Source organism: Scylla paramamosain, chromosome 10 (assembly GCF_035594125.1).
Source record: "Scylla paramamosain isolate STU-SP2022 chromosome 10, ASM3559412v1, whole genome shotgun sequence".
NCBI classification, from domain to species: Eukaryota; Metazoa; Arthropoda; class Malacostraca; order Decapoda; family Portunidae; genus Scylla; species Scylla paramamosain.
In genome coordinates, this window is record NC_087160.1 from 7,659,015 (window position 1) to 7,667,500 (window position 8,486).

Consider the following 8,486-nt stretch of genomic DNA (forward strand, 5'->3'; position numbering starts at 1 on the left):
CGGTACAGACTCAGCGCGATTCCCACCATGATGCGAGCCATCAATCAATAATATTTTCCTTCTAGATTAGACTTAGCTTTAGGATATATGTTAAGTATTTCTCCACCCCCTCTGTACATTTTCAGTTTGTTAACTGCCTGAAGAATAAACTGTTTATTATTATTATTATTATTATTATTATTATTATTATTATTATTATTATTATTATTATTATTATTATTATTATTATTATTATTATTATTATTAACCAAATATTTAATTAAGGATTGTACAGAGCCTTATTATACTCATACATACTTTAAGAAGTCTATGCATTGCCAGATATGTGAGAATGTTTGTTGAGGTGATGCAAGGAACACGATAAGGGGAAGCCAGTAGGCAGGAAAAAAAAAAAAAGTCAGAAGGGTTTAGGGAGATAATATGCTCCTGAGAGCTTTCCTGGAAAGTGAGATGGTTCGTGGATGTAGAGGAATGGCGAGGAATGGGAAGAAAAGAAAAGGAATGGTCAACAGGGGAAGGGAAAGCGGAAGACAACGGAAAGAAGGAAATAGGACTGGGAGCTGTTCCATCATGTCTGCCCTCACTCCATTTCCTCTTGTTTCCTTTCTTCCTTCCTTCCTTCCTTTCAGCCTTTCTCCATCTTCACTCATCTTCCTCCACACCTGTATTGGTTTCTTACTTAACTTTCAACATTGTACAAATAATTATTCCTCACGCTATCATCCCTGCCCTCTCTTCCTCTTCTCTTCTTCCCTGTTTTCTCTTTTTGCACTTCCTCCTTTTCTCTTCTTCCTTGTCCTCTCTTTATTCCCTTCCTCCCCTTTTCTTCTTCTCTGTCCTCACTTTCTTCCCTTCCTCCTCTTCTCTTCTTTTGTTATCCTCTTGCATTCCTTTCACTTTCCTCTCCTCCGCCCTGCTTGCACGCTGTCAGCACTAAACAAGGGCGAATCATATTAACAAATGTGATTTACACAATGTTAGTATGAGTAGAATAAATAAATCACGTCTTGAGATTAAATTCGGATACAATGGAGAGAGAGAGAGAGAGAGAGAGAGAGAGAGAGAGAGAGAGAGAGAGAGAGAGAGGCAAGACAAGAATATGATTTTTATTTTTATGGTTATTCATTCCTTCACTGACATTTTAGAATAGAACAAATCAACAGAAGCTAGTTGAAATGTGACACACACCGCTGTCACTCTTAAAATGAAAGCCTAGAATAATAATAAGAAAAATTTATTATGAGCAAAAAAAAAAACACTAATGTCGCTCTTATAATGCTATTTTCAAATTTACGGTAGTTTTTAGTTTCCATGAGATCTTCAAACTTAGAAGCAGGGATCACTTTCGCGTGTTTCCTTAACGAGAGACATGTTTCCGTTTCGATCGATCTATTTAAAACATGTAAAGCTCTATTACTGGAAGAAATTTCCTTTAAGCATAGTAATGATAGGCCTATACTGTTAGCGCCATTAGAAGAAGAAGAAGAGGAAGAAGAGGAGGAGGAGGAGGAGGAGGAGGAGGAGGAGGAGGAGGAGGAGGAGGAGGAGGAAGAAGAAGAAGAAGAAGAAGAAGAAGAAGAAGAAGAAGAAGAAGAAGAAGAAGAAGAAGAAGAAGAAGAAGAAGAAGAAGAAGAAGAAGAAGAAGAAGAAGAAGAAGAAGAAGAAGAAGAAGAAGAAGAAGAAGAAGAAGAAGAAGAAGAAGAAGAAGAAGAAGAAGAAGAAGAAGAAGAAGAAGAAGAAGAAGAAGAAGAAGAAGAAGAAGAAGAAGAAGAAGAAGAAGAAGAAGAAGAAGAAGAAGAAGAAGAAGAAGAAGAAGAAGAAGAAGAAGAAGAAGAAGAAGAAGAAGAAGAAGAAGAAGAAGAAGAAGAAGAGAATGTGTCTCTGAAACAGTCCAGCGCAAGAGAAATAAGAGTAAAAAAGAATAATACATGCTACACAACCTGAGCCTTGAGCTGAGATAAAAATTTCACCGGGATTATTTATAATGGCGGGATTAAGCAGCAACGGAAATTACGGGGCAGCGAGTGTTGAGGCAAGATAAGGAAGGGTTGTGGTGGCCTAGTCCCGATAACACTTACCGCTCCGCTCACCACCTGCGTATATGTACTCCATGAATACACACACACACACACACACACACACACACACACACACACACACACACACACACACACACACACACACACACACACACACACACACATCCCATTATGACATAGAGGCAAGCTGGAGTCAGTCTATTCTGCGCTGATAATTTTTTATAGAGACTACAGGCAGCATGTCAGAGGTAGCGTGAAAGTGTGAGTAAGCATTACAGGATTGTATAGAGCGTAAGGAAGCATTACCACCAAACATCAGCAGTAGCAGCAGGAGACATAGGGAAGGAAAGACCATACAATAATCAAATTCAGCTTTAGGTTTAGGAAAAAGTAAGCTACATGTGTTCTATTTGGGAAATCATTAAAGCCACTGTTGTCGTACACACACACACACACACACACACACACACACACACACACACACACACACACATACACACAAGGAGAGTAATCTTTGTGTTTGAAGTGACATCTCCGCTAGTCCAGGGGATTGCCACACAAACCCCTCTGTCTTTGCCTTGTCCTCCCAGCTCCGACCTTACGCAGATCCTCTGCCTCCTCCATCTCTCCCGCAGCCTTTATCTTTTACCTCCTCCTCTTCCTCCTGCAAGCGCACCACACACACACACACACACACACACACACACACACACACACACACACACACACACACACACACACACACACACACACACACACACACACACACACACACACACACACACACACACACACACACACACACACACACACACACACACACACACACACACACACACACACACACACACATTCTCTCTCTCTCTCTCTCTCTCTCTCTCTCTCTCTCTCTCTCTCTCTCTCTCTCTCTCTCTCTCTCTCTCTCTCTCTCTCTCTCTCTCTCTCTCTCTCTCTCTCTCTCTCTCTCCTGTTCTTCAGTGCCGCACGAAAACCTCCCGAAACAGTGTAAAGGAGACTTCGTAAACTCCAACGTTGCATAATTTCCAGAATGTCTTGCCCTTTTAATGATTTGTGATAAGGCTTCTAACTTTCTCCTCTCTTCCTTCCCTTTCCTACACCATTTCCTACTACCAGTTTTTTCCTTCTCGCCTTACTCCTTCCTTACCTTATCTTCCTTCCTCACATCTTCCCGCATTACTTTGTTTCTGAATTCTGATTGTATTCTCCTATTTCCTTTTTTCACTCGTGATCTCTCTTCTTCACTCCCTCTCTCTTTTTCCTCTCTACATCCTTTCTCTTTCTCTGTAGCCCATTCAACTCCCTCCCCCCCTCTACCCCCGTATCAGGGTCCTACAACAGGTTTTATCGCATTTCTTGTACATTAAGGAAACTATCTCCCTGCAGCGCGCTTCTTCCTCAAGCTTATTGCTTTCCCCTGGAGGCCTTTCCCCCAACTTCTTCAGGACCACTTCCCGCCACTCCCCGTCCCTCCGAGGTGCCCTGCCCCCTCCCCAGCACCTCTTCAGGACTCACCCGGGGATGCATTAGAAGCGGATTAGGAATTTTTCTTCTTTTATATCTTTTATTCTTCCGTTGAATCCATGTTTATTTCTCTGTTTGGGAAAGGAATACATTTTCTCTTGTTTATTACAGACCATTCATTATATATACATATTTATTGCATTATTGCGCATAACCGTAATTTTGATGTATTTATTTTTATTGATTTTCTTGTCTGTTATAATGTGTGATAGAGATGGATCTTGTTTTGTAGCATAATATATATATATATATATATATATATATATATATATATATATATATATATATATATATATATATATATATATATATATATATAAATTTATTTATTTAGAACTATAGGGTTGAGATGCCTGTAAATATAAAATTAAACAGGTTTATGCACAGAGATTTACTAAATGTTACATGAAAGAAAGCAAATACTTGTAAATGTTCTTTCTAATTCATACCTTGTCTTCCTTTCCTTCCTCTTGTCCCTTGATATTTAATTTTTTTTTTTCCTGCCTTCGCTCCCAGTCTTCATTCCTCCCCTTCATTTCCTTTTCGTTCTCTCTCTCTTCCTCCTCCTTTCCCTTCGTCGCTCCTCGTCCCTCCTCCCTTACAACCCTCTCAGCCAGAACGTGGTACCCTTGCTAACTTGGTCTCCTGCCCTTCTTGCTGCGAAGGAGGGGGAGGCAGCTGTCTCCAGGCTCGTTAAAAACTTTTACAACACCAGCGCCACTTCCTGCTGCTTCTTCCACGTCAGGTGAGGGACGGAGGGAGGGAGGGAGAGAGGGAAGGAGGGAAGGCCCTTCCCTAGATACCAGACAAGTGATGACATGGTTCATTGATGAAGGCGAAACTGATGTAGATTACAGTTTTTTATTTATTTTTTTTATTATTCCTTTTGTGTATAGGTGTTATATGTTAGTTGTTACGGCTGTCTGAATCATCAACCTATCTTTCATTTTAACATTGAAAGATTTAGCCACTTCTCATTTCTAGGTGATGATTAATGTGTGAACCTGAATTTCTTGCCTCTTTTTTTTTTCTTTCTCCAATATTTGAACTAATCTCTCATGTTCTACAATATTTTCGTGGTTTTTTATCCCCCTTCAACTTTCTTGTTTCCTGAACCTCGTTATTCTATTTCACCTGTGCATCTTGCCAAGTAATATAGAAGTGACTCGGTTACTACCGACGATATGTATAAAGATTAAAACATTATTATCTTCCCTTTCTTTTCAGGTGAGGGTTCAGTCTCAGGGTCAGGGTTGAGTCTCAGGTCAGGGTTCCTCAGTCTCAGGTCAGTGTTCCTAGCGAACGGATGTGTTTATTGAGCAGTGACTTGACGCTATATAGCTGGCTAGTGTAGACACGGCGCCTTGTTTTGCTGAGTCGTCTGGTTGTGTTAGTTCTGTTCTCGAGGTCTTCGTTGCGAAGGTCTCAGAGGTGGAGGCTGAGTTTCATCGAAGGATCTCGGAGGTGCAGGCTGAGTTTCTTGAGAGGATCTCAGACCTGCAGGCTGAGTTCTGTGAGAGGATCTCAGGACCTTTGGGAGGGTCGTGCCCCACCGTCACCTTACCTAGTAGGGCGACAAAGGAGAAGTGGTTGGTTGTGTGTAGGAGCGCCAAGAGGCTGAAAGTCCTCAAGGCGCCTTGCTTGGAGACGAGGAACCCCTTCATTGTGCTGGAAGGAGTGACGGAGGAGGAGGCAGACGCAGTTACCCTGGCCCAAGGTAGAGTGTTTGTGTTTGGTGATAGTCAGGTTAGGCACTTAGATAGTGTGTTTTGTGCCAGAGACAGGAAGCGTAAGTCGAGGGTGCGTTTGCCAGGGGCTGGGATAGGGAAGCTAGCTGATAGGCTAGACACGTGCTTGGAAAATGATGGGACCAATCCCATTGTTTTTCTCAGCACGGGAGGGAATGACCTTGGTAAGGTCAGGAGTGAGGAGCTGTTCCGAAGGTTTAGGCAGGCTTTGAATAGGATTAGCGGCAAGGGAGGGATCCCTGTGGTATGTGATGCCTTGCCGAGGAGGGGAGTTGGTGCTGAGTGGCTGTCCAGGGCTATTATAGTGAATCGCAGGCTCTCGAATTATTGTAAGAATAATGGATGGACGTTCATCGACAACAAGGACCTCTTCTATGGTAGGGACACCTTGTACGCCAGGGATGGAGTGCATTTATCACGCCAGGGTGTTCGGGTTTTGGCAGGAACATTCGAGCGGGAGGTAACTGCACTCCAGCGCCTTTTTCGTTAGTCAGGAGGGAGAAAGAGGCTGTGAAGTCGAAATGAAGGACAAATTAGTTAAACATATAAAGGTAACTAGCTCAGAGAAGGTGAGAAAAAGCTGAAGTGTTTACTACACAAATTGTAGAAGTATTTTTGAATAAAATAGACTTGCTTAGAGGAATGGCGTGTGTAGAGAACCTTGATATCATTGCTTTAACAGAAACTTGGTTAGATAAGGTCAGGAAAAGTATTTAATCCAGAGGTTAAGATAGATGGTTATACACTATTCTATAAAGACAGGGAAAACAGGAGAGGAGGAGGCGTCGCGTTATATGTTAGGGACACATTACGGTGTTGTATTAACAGTAGAATTAAAACAGATAGCAAAACAGAGTCGATTTGGGTAGATATTAATGAAGGATCACAGTCAGTAGTACTGGAAGTAGTGTACAGGCCACCGAACAGTACAAAGGCAATTAACATCTCACTATGGCAGGAAACAAATAGAGCAGGCAGGTACAGTCAGATATGACTGGTAGATTTTAATTTTAGGAATATCGATTGGAGCCTGATGGTGGGTAACAGGGAAGCAGAGAAATTTCTTAAGGTAATTCAGGATAATTTTTTAAAACAGGTAATCGTAGAACCCACAAGGGGGAACAATATTCTAGATTTGATTATAATTAATTATAATTGGAAGTAATCAAACAGGTAGAGGCTGTAGGACTGCTAGGTAACAGTGACCATTGGAAAATTAGGTACAAATTAAAATGGGAGGAAACTTTTAAAAAGTAAAAAAACACTAGTTAAATACCTGACCTCGGGAGAGCAGATTTTGAGGGATTAAAAAGGTACCTCCAAGAAGTTGACTGGCAACGGACGCAGGGTGAGATCAGGTTCGGGATGGAGTTCAGAGAGATAAGGCAGGAAGAGAGAGGTGAGGTGAGATGTGAGGGTGTAGGGCAAGAGGGGGGAAGAAGTGCCGGGGCGGACGAGGGAGAGAGGGGGAGATATGTATGAATATGTTGGAGGGTCAGGTCATGCTGAGATGGGAGAGGGGAGGTCGAGGCGAGTAGAGGATGGAGAGGGTGGAAGGGGCCGAGATGAAAGGATTAGGTGAAGTAAATGTAGATGAGTTGTATAAATATTTCATAAATAAATTGCATACAGGATAGTTAGCAAGCATCCCCTATAGAGCAATAAGATCACAGAAAAATTACCCGAAATGTATGACTGTTAGGTTAAAACACTATATAAGTCGGAAGAGAAGTATATATAAAAGATTAAGGCCACAAAATAGTGAATCAGTTAGAACAGTCAGGAGGTTAACGAGGAAAGCTAAAAGCAATTATGAATTAAAGGTAGCCAGCCAGGCGAAGACGAACCCTAAGAGATTTTTATCAGGTATATAGAACGAAGAACAAGGAAGCTATAGGTCCATTAAAGGCAGCAGGTGAGGAGCTGTTTAGTTCTGGGGAGGAGATTAGTAAAATTCTGAATGAGTATTTCTTAACTGTCTTCACCCAGGAAAACATGCAGGATATGCCGAATAGTGAAGAGATGTTTAGACCAGATGAGAATGAGAGGCTGACAAATATTACCATAACTAGGGAGATAGTGAAACGGGAGATAGATAGGCTAAGAAAGTTCAAGACACCAAGACCAGATGAAATACATCCCAGCGTACTTAAGGAATGCAAAGAGGTTATTAGTGAGCCGTTAGTTTTGTCTTTAGGAAATCACTGGAGTCAGGTGAGGTACCAGTAATGTGGAGGCAGGCTAATGTAGTACCCATCTTTAAGAAAGGAGATAAAAAATTTAACGTCAAATTATAGACCTGTCAACTTAACTTCTGTTGTAGGTAAAATAATGGAGTCAGTAATAGTGAAGAACATTAGGGAGCATTTAGACAAACATAACTTGATAAATCAGTCACAGCATGGCTTCACGAAGGGCAAGTCTTGCCTGACGAATATGTTAAGTTTTTACTGTAAAGTGTACGAGGCAGCAGATAATGGTGATAGTTACGACATCTTATATCTGGACTTCAGTAAGGCGTTTGACAAGGTACCCCATCAGAGGCTCCTGAGAAAGATTAGGTCACACGGGATAGATGGGAAAGTGTTAGGCTGGATAAGGTCATGGCTAAGCGACAGGCAACAGAGAGTTGTAATAAACAATTCTAAATCCGAATGGGGTGCCACAGGGATCAGTATTAGGGCCACTGTCGTTTTTAATATACATCAATGACTTAGATAGTGAAATTAGTAGTGATGTTAGTAAATTTGCGGATAACACAAAGATAGGTAGATTACTTAGGTCAGAATCGGATGCCATCGCCTTGCAAACAGATTTAGATAGGATGAACGAATGTGAACGGACAGATGGCAAATGCAGTTTAATATCAAGAAATTCAAAGTACTTAGCGTAGGTAGAAGAAACCCACACAGTAGGTACACATTAAACAACGAAACTGGTAGGTTCAGGGTACGAAAAAGATTTAGGAGTTATAGCTAGCTCTGAACTCCGTCTAAGAAAGCAATGCATAGAGGCCAGAAACAGGGCAAATAGGGTATTAGGATTAATTTTTAGGAGTGTTAAAAGTAGAAGGCCCGAAGTAATATTAAAGTTATATTTGGCGCTGGTCAGAGCTCATGTAGACTACGCTGTGCAATTCTGGTCTCCACATTACAGG